Source organism: Piliocolobus tephrosceles, chromosome 12 (assembly GCF_002776525.5).
Source record: "Piliocolobus tephrosceles isolate RC106 chromosome 12, ASM277652v3, whole genome shotgun sequence".
Classification (NCBI taxonomy): domain Eukaryota; kingdom Metazoa; phylum Chordata; class Mammalia; order Primates; family Cercopithecidae; genus Piliocolobus; species Piliocolobus tephrosceles.
Genome location: NC_045445.1, coordinates 76819632 through 76828420, shown reverse-complemented (window position 1 = coordinate 76828420; position 8789 = coordinate 76819632). Strand labels below are relative to the sequence as shown.

Sequence of the window (8789 nt, the reverse complement as noted above, 5' to 3'; positions counted from 1 at the left end):
CCGTTGCTTTTGGTGTTTTAGACATGAAGTCCTTGCCCATGCCTATGTCCTGAATGGTATTACCTAGGTTTTCTTCTAGGGTTTTTATGGTATTATGCCTAACATTTAAGTCTCTAATCCATCTTGAATTAATTTTCGTATAAGGAGTAAAGAAAGGATCCAGTTTGAGCTTTCTACTTATGGCTATCCAATTTTCCCAGCACCATTTATTAAATGGGGAATCCTTTCCCTATTTCTTGTTTTTCTCAGCTTTATCAAAGATCAGATGGCTGTAGATGTGTGGTATTATTTCTGAGGACTCTCTTCTGCTCCATTGGTCTATTTCGGGTCAGAAGTAGCTCAAGCGGTTACCTCCTCATGCCGGACTTTCTATCTTCAACTCAATTCTAATTAGCTGAGTCATTCACTTCATGCCTTACCTATTATAATTAGCTCTTTTCTTCAAGATTTACCAATCCCTCCTTCTACCCTAAACAGCATCCCTAAACAGCTACACAGTGTTATGACCTGCTACAGTTAAAAAGATGGAAAAGTTGTCATTCATGGTTTGGTATTCCACTAACTTTGACCTGATGTGAGACCAGACACAAAGAATGCCTTCAGGAGCTGGCATGCGGAGCCAAGAATCATTGGGGCCACATACAACCTAGTCTCAGCTCCAGCCAGATGAAACTACTGGATGCTCTGAGGTCACATACTGCTTCCCAGACAAACCAAGGCAGAGCCCAAAACTCTGCATTACCTCCTCAAAATGGCCTCTCATCCCTTAAAAAAAAAAAAGAAAAGAAAAAAACGTTGTCCACCTTTGGGTGCAACTAGCCTCTTTTGAATCTCTCCTCAACCAACCCTGGCCCCTGTATTTCCCTGCCTTCTTATTTGATCTGTTTTCTATTCTGGTTCTCAGCTGAGTATCAACTTCTGTTAAGTACCTGATTCTTTGCTTTGGCATGGATCAGCATAGTCTTCAGCCATCTTCCTAGGTTTACTGACAACAGGCTCGAGTTCTGCAGAACTGGTTTAAAGTGGTCAAAATAGATTTGTACTGACAAGAATTTAGTTTCTTTGTCAAAAAATATTCGAACTGCTCAAGACCAATTTGTGACCATTTTAAACCCATTTGGGCCATTTTATATTACTAATGCAGGAGCAAGCCACTGAGGGAATCAGGACAAATCAGGAATGAGATGAAGCAGCTTCAATCTGCTTAGAAGACCAGTGGGAGGAGAAAAAGGACCTGATGTTAAGGATCATACCATTTCTCGTGGTGGTGCTGGAGGGGGGATAAGAAAGTCCAAGAGGTAAGATCAAACTACTGTGGACCCCAGGGGAAGAGCTAAAATAAACTGATGCTCAGTAACGCAGGATCAAATTACTGGTGTGAGACAGGAGGAGGAAATATGCTGATGCTCTCCAGACAGAATCAGACCACTGAGATGCATATATTGCTGAATGGGGATGCTTTTCTATAAGGTGCCATCAAACCACTCTGGGAAAGGGAAGGAAAAGAAGAGGAAGACGAAGATTTTAAAGGATCTAGTAATCTGTAAGACAGAGTCAGACCCCTGTGGAGGATTGATGATAAGGGATGCTGTTTTAAGTAGCAGGACCAAACCACTGTGTAAGAGAGGGGAGAAAAAGAGGCTGAAATTTCTTAAAGGAAACTTAAATTCTTTATAGGAAAATAAACAAAAATATGGTGTTCTGTAAAACAGAATCAAATCCTGCTTTTATATTTAATAAAGGGTGTTTATATATATTATTATTATTATCATTTACTCTGCCCTCTGATGGTTGGGTCAAACCATGTTCCCACAAAGGCTTGTGCAGTAATTCTCAGCTGCCCCTAATGGTTGCTAGGCAACAGTGTGGCAGCTGCTGGATGAACGTTGCCCTTTTGACATTAACCCCTGGGTTTCTGAAAGGGAAATAAGATGTACATAAATGAAAAAAATGGGGAACAAAGTGAGATGATAACATCAAATGCTAGGTGGGGAGGAGTGGAAGATAAATTCAGAGATCTTCAAAAATAAAAGGAAGACAGTAAAGTAATTGGTGAATGATGGCTATGTCGAAGAAGCAACACTTTGACAAAAGTACAGTCCTATAGACTTAGAAAACATCAAGTCCAGTTCTACATAAGACTTCTGAGTCCTCTTATGACATCCCTAACCAGTGGTGCTTGAATACTTTACGTGAAAAAGTAGTCGCTGGAAAAAGTAGTAGTTCCTGGACAACCTATTCCATTTTCCTATAATGCCAGTCAGTTTTAAAAATTTTGAACCCCAAATTTCTTCCCTATGGATTTCACCCAGAAGTCTGAATCCTGTCTTCTAGAGCAGGAGTTGGCAAACTAGGGTTTACAGGCCATACCCAACTCACTGCCTGTTTTTGTACAGAGCATGAGCTAAGAATGGTTTTTACATTTTTAAATAGTTGAAAAAATGAAAAAAAAAACATTTTGTGACATATGCAAAATTACATGAAACTGAAATTTCAGTCCATGAATAAGGTTTTGTTGGAACACAGCCATGCTCATTAATTTGCATATTATCTATGGCTGCTTTCTTGCTACCACAGCAGAGTTGAATAGCAGTAGTTGAGTGGTAGTAGACATTACGGCTCTCTAAGCCCAAAATATTTTACTATGTGGCCCTTTCCAGAGTAAGTTTGCTGACCACAGATCTAAAGCAACAAAATAGCAGTTTTCAACAGGACTCTGCTTAAGTGAGAATGTAATGGGGATAGTAGATATATGAAAGAGAGTTAATAGACTTCAGAGAGAATCCCAAATCCTCAAAGGGAGGAAGGAGACTTGTGCCAAGGTCCTCCAAGACCTTGAATAACTTCAAGTCATTTCCCATGGACTCCAAGGGATAAGGAATAGATTTAGCTTGTGTGGAGAGAGGGGAGTCTCTAAGAATAAAGTACAGCTGGAAGTGAAGGTTTGGGTCAGACTGTTAAAGGCCTTGAGCACAAAATACATTATCTTGGCCATCCTGAAAACGAGAAGAGCCACTATTGAGTTTCAGGTTGTGATAGGGTCGATTGACAGGGTAAAAGCAGGACCTGATGAAGATAATTCATGCTTCTAGATATCATTCTGGTTCTATCTTGGCTCCACACAAGTTGCACTGATTTGAGAAATTCAGATCATTCTGGTCACTTAAGTTCAAAACCATCTCAATACAGCTACCCTAGTCTGAACACAATCTGGTTGTTGGTCAGGCTCTTACAGTAAATGAAAGATGTATGCTGGGTCAATTTCAAAGGAGTTTTGCTTTAGAAGGCATAAGAGATTTGATGAGGGCATCTTGTCACATCTTTCTCTGATTTCTACTCATTTTCAGGACCCAACTCAACCATACCTCCCCCAGGGCTCTTGCTCTCCTCTGAACTCCTTCAGGACTTCTTTGTACCACTCACGTGGTCCCAACTTATATCCTTCCTAATACTGAGAGCATCTCTTTGTGAAAATGGCCTGTTTCCCCAGAAAAACCTTGAGACCCCAGAGGAAAAGGATTATAACTGAGACTTTTCTGTGTTCCCATGGGATCTGGCTAGTTGAGAGGGATATTTATCCCATGATTTAGTGGTCTCTCAGTGTGGGGAGGCCCCACTTAGGGAACCTCAGGCACTTGGGGAGCTCTGTCTGCTCTCGTTACACACTCACCTTTCTAGACTAAGTAGGCTGTAAAGAGGTGAGGTCTAGTGATGTATCCCAGCCAGGCCTGGGCTACAATGACTACACAAAGAGCATATAGCTCTTTCTGGCCCTAGTGCCACAAAGTCCCTGGCTCTCCATCATTCCTGCTTTCATAGGCTCAGGGATGAATGTCCTGGTCAGAAAGACAAAACCCACAGTTCTGACTGCCAGGTATCCAGTCCCACTTTCCATGACCTCTGTTGATGCTGGACCCAACCTTCAGACTGGACTCAACAGACTCAGGATGAAAATAGACCCTTGGCTGGGAAGGCTGGCTTTCCACAATGTGCTCTTTCCCCACAATGGCCAAACCAAATGCCGCCGGCCAGAGCTGAAAGCCAGCCAGCTGCTCCCGACCTTTGCCGGGCAGCACCAAGGAGGCCCAGAGTCAACAGTGCATGGACAGGTTAGCTATTTTATTCCTTCTCATTCCTCAGACACCAGATTTCCCTTCAGTGAATCTAAACAACCAAACAGAACTAAAGTCAGCTCTAGCCTCTAGGAAAAAGTCAAAGATCTTTGGGCCTTAATTGCTAAGAGATAGAGATTCAGCACATCCCCCACCTCCACTCCTCTCAGCCTCTCAAGGGTGCCAAAACCCACAGGTCACCTTCTGGAGTCACTGTTGAAATTGCTTTTCTCTGTTCCCTTAGGAGAAAGGAAGGAGATGTGCAGGAATGAACTATCAGTACCCACTGTTCTTGTTGGTTCACAGGCCAAGGTGAGACTCAAAACAGAGTCCAACCAATTATTCTTCTTGAATTAAGTAGCCAGACTTCCTTCATCATGAGGGGGCAGGGCTGGGTTTCAGGAACTGACTGAGAGGAACATGGAGAGAGGAAGAGAAGGAAGGGTAAAGAAAAGGACAGTGGGAAAGACCAGGCAGAGACAAAGGGAAGAATATTTGATTGAACATACGGAAGTTTCTTCTGAAAGAGCAACTTGAGGCTAGTGAGTGCGATTAGGAAGGTGGAAAAATTTTGATGGTGGCAAAGATAGAAAATGGTACTGCCTTGGGAATAAAGTTGTCTTGTCTGTATCTATAGAAAACATTCTCCTCTCCCAGACTGGGACGAGGTGTTACTGACTTAGAAGATACCTGGGACTAGAAAGGATTACTATCAAACAGAAAGATATCCTTCATCAGAGATAGTCAATGTCTGATTCAAACTATAAACTATCCCTTTGGTACACAGGTCCCCTCTAATAATAATCATAGACATTTCACAATAATAGTAATAAATACCTCATAATTAAGCCCACCTACATGCCTGGCAATGTTCTATTCCCAAACTTGTCACCAAGGCACCCCAGCATGCCATAAGCAATTTACAGAGGTACTGCAAGACATTTTAAATTTTTGAGGGAAATATATTAACATCTGTCAGATGCCTTGTGAACAACTACCGTTAAGCTTTTTGCACCTAATTACTCAATAAACAGAACTGTTTTATATTTCAATATTTCTTTTGGCTTAGGGATGCTGTGAAAAAAATATGAAAACACTAAGGGCACAGTGAATGAAGAAACTTTGGGAATATTTGCTATATGGATTACATGGATTACTCATGTAATTCTCCAACATTATGAGGTAGGTCTTAATATTGTTTGCATTTTGTAGATAAAGAAACTAAAGCTCCAAAAGATAAAGTAATTTGTCCAATGTACACATCTAAATGATGGCAAAGCAGAGATGAAAACAGATATGGCACACTCCAGGGACTGTACTCTTAAACCATTCATAATACTGCTTTCCCATAATTAGCTTTGCACACCATGCTCATTGCATATGCAGGCTGTAAAGAATGCCTTGATGGGATATGTGATGTTTGTGTTATGGAAATAGTATTACTAGTCTAGAAATCCAAAATATATTTGTATATTAATCAATGCACATACTATAAAAGGTATATAATAGGGATGCCATTTAAAATTAAGAATTAAATAAATATGAAACAGAAGCTGAAATTGGGATTCCCACCAAGCTATTTCAACCATTCAACTGCTTTTGAACTAATTCCTGGGAGATCCCCCATGGCTAGTATAATATTATTCTAAATTTTAGTTTTTCTGTATCATTAAGGTTCACTTTTAATTTCCTGGTGTGATAAGCAGTGCCTTCTATCTCACTGAATATAAAAAAGAAAGTATCAGCCCCAATTGTCACTGATTTCTCTCTTACTACCCTGAGGGAATTCAGCCTGAGAACAAGGACAATATACAAAGCAGGGCAGAATCAAGAGAATCACAGAGGAAAGGTGCCAGAGTCATGACTGAACCATACTTGAAACCTGTCCAACCGCTGGACTTTTCTGTTATATGAGCCACTATTCCTCTGTTTTGTTCTGATTAGTATAAGTTGAGTTTTCTGTAATTTGCAACCAAAGCATCCTGAATAAGTTACTTTCCTAAAGCACTTAACACCATGCTTGGTATACTCAGCCATAAGAGCCCAGTTCCAATGCTGATTCCCCACTGAAGCATGTTCTAAACCCCAAAACACAATTTATTGCTCCATTATTTGGGTACTCATGGCTCATTATATATAACTTTACTGTATAGTATATCACTGTGGGTTATTTATTTACAGATACTTCTTTACCTAATGTTTCTCCCACTATAAGGTAAAACTGCGGTGCCTTATAAAATGCCTAACAAACAGGAGACCATCCATAAGTGCATGTTGCTCTAAACTAAAATGAAACATTAAGCATTCAATCAACATTAGTTCAGTTCTCTTTCCCCTGGTAGGCAGAATAATGCTAGATAGGTCCTATTCTTACTATAAATTCTGACAGCCCAGAGACTTGTCCCACTTTAGCCCTAGGCATGTGCAGAACAACTTCAAATGGCAATACCCAGTCTGCTCTTCCAGCATCCAACACCCTGTACCAGACCTGGCAGAAGTCAATGCAGAGGTTGCTGAGACAAACCATGGTCCCCACTGAACCCAGCCCAGACAAAGAGTAGCAGTACAATCATGGCCACCACAAAGCTGGCAATCAATCAGAGTAGCACAAGGGTATTTTAAGGAAGACCCCAAAAACATACCCATTCCATTCTCTCCTTGTGTTCCATCTGCAAGCCTACAATTCTGTCACAGGAATTTAATTGTGTTAATTGAGGACTTTAGCCTTCTTCAAAGTGAATTTATTTCTGTACAATAATTTCCTCTTCTTCTGAACTCCCATAGTACTTAGCACATTCTTCTATTAGCATTTCTCTTATTGGCTTGTGATTATTTCTATACATGTCTGTGTTGCCCACTAGACTATGAGCCCTTGAGAACAAAAATTTTGTTTTCTCAGTCTCTGCATTCTGTGGGCCTACCATAGTACCGAAAACAGAATAAATGCTCAGAAAGTGTTTGTTGAAATTAATTATTGTCAACATTTAATTATTTAAAATAGTGAGGTAGATTTGATGCCAATCGATACTTGATACCTCCTCCTGCAATAGAAACATTTTGGATTTGGAGATGGTGGTCGAATATGTCGATTTGAACTATAATGAATTACTTGCCAGTTGTCCTTTCTCAAGGCCTGTAACCTCTTTGAACCTTAGTTTCTTCACCCTCACAATAAAGACAATTATAAACATACTTTGTGAATGTAATGTTCTGTGAAAAAGTGTATTTATAACATAACTTAATTGAAGGAGGATTTTTTCATAATTATTTTTGCCTAGGGATAAGTGAAAAATAATTTCATAATTGTTTTTGCCTAGGGATTCCTTCAGAGCTTTGCAGAGATTGCCATTTTACATGCTGGATGTTCCCTGTGGAGTTTTTTTGTGGCAATAAACCTATTCTCCTTCCTCCATTAAATAATAAACAACTTTTATCCTTCCTTAGTCCACCTCCCAGAGCAGTGTTCAAGGTTGGCAAATGGCAATAGGAGCAACCCAGAACTGCACAGAAACCAAAAGCCTCTTAGAATCAACTCTAGAACAGTGTTCTTGCAGATGAGAGCCACACTTTAGTTAGTATTAACACCAATTTATGTTTCCTGAGCACCTGCAAGCTGGGTAGTGAAATAAGTCATCTAGAAACAGGGATGATGATGAGAAAAAGTCACCTTTGAATGCCAAACCAAGCCTGCAAAATTGAACTACTCATTGCTCTTCATACATGCCTTATGATTTTTCTACCTTTAGATCATTCCTCTTGCTGGTATAGAGGTCTGAAATGGCCTTGTACACTTTTCCTAATGTCAAGTGTTAACTATCTTTCAATGCCTGGCTCAAATTCTACCTTTATAAATTTTTCCTTATGCACCAAATTCCTTCTTTCACCTACAAATTGTTTCTCCTTCTTTTATGTTCTTCTCAAAGTGCTTGGCTTCTGGCAATTACTACTTTTCTATCATCTCTCTCAGTTAATGTCTCTCCAATTTATCTTCTCCTCCTAGGCACTTGTCTTCTCTTGCTTGAAACATTATAGTTACACACTAAGCAGATTCCTTGACACCAGTCTTTCATTCTTCCAGTCTATACTGCACATTATTGCCAAATACAGCTTTCTAAAATACTTACCCTACCCTGATTTAACATTTCTGATCTTAGGAGAAAAATCTAAATTCAGCAACATGATACACCATAGTAGCTCCATAATACAGGCCTATGAACTCACTACATCAGAATCATGGTGGGGGTGGGGGGGGGCGTGCAGGGATAGTTTGTTAAAGACATAGATTCTCAACCAGATTCTATTTCCTGAAAATCTGTCTTTTTTTTTTTCTTTTTATTATCTTTTTTTATTATACTTTAAGTTCTAGGGTACATGTGCATAGTGTGCAGGTTTGTTACATATGTAAACTTGTGCCATATTGGTGTGCTGCACCCATCAACTCGTCAGCACCCATCAATTCATCATTTATATCAGGTATAACTCCCCAATGCAATCCCTCCCCACTCCCCCCACCCCATGATAGGCCCTGGTGTGTGATGTTCCCCTTCCCGAGTCCAAGTGATCTCATTGTTCAGTTCGCACCTATGAGTGAGAACATGCGGTGTTTGGTTTTCTCTTCTTGTGATAGTTTGCTAAGAATGATGGTTTCCAGCTGCATCCATGTCCCTACAAAGGACG

At 40.2% G+C, this 8789-nt stretch overlaps 1 long non-coding RNA gene across 1 annotated transcript in view; it reads right to left on the bottom strand.

Moving 5' to 3' along the window:
* The window catches only part of LOC113222294, a 304229-nt gene extending 302998 nt beyond the window's left edge, over nt 1-1231 (bottom strand). Inside the window, exon 1 of the long non-coding RNA XR_003308325.1 lies at nt 930-1231. This is a non-coding gene — a long non-coding RNA (uncharacterized LOC113222294). The remainder of the gene's footprint in view (nt 1-929) is intronic.
* Between the last annotated feature and the right edge of the window lie 7558 nt (nt 1232-8789).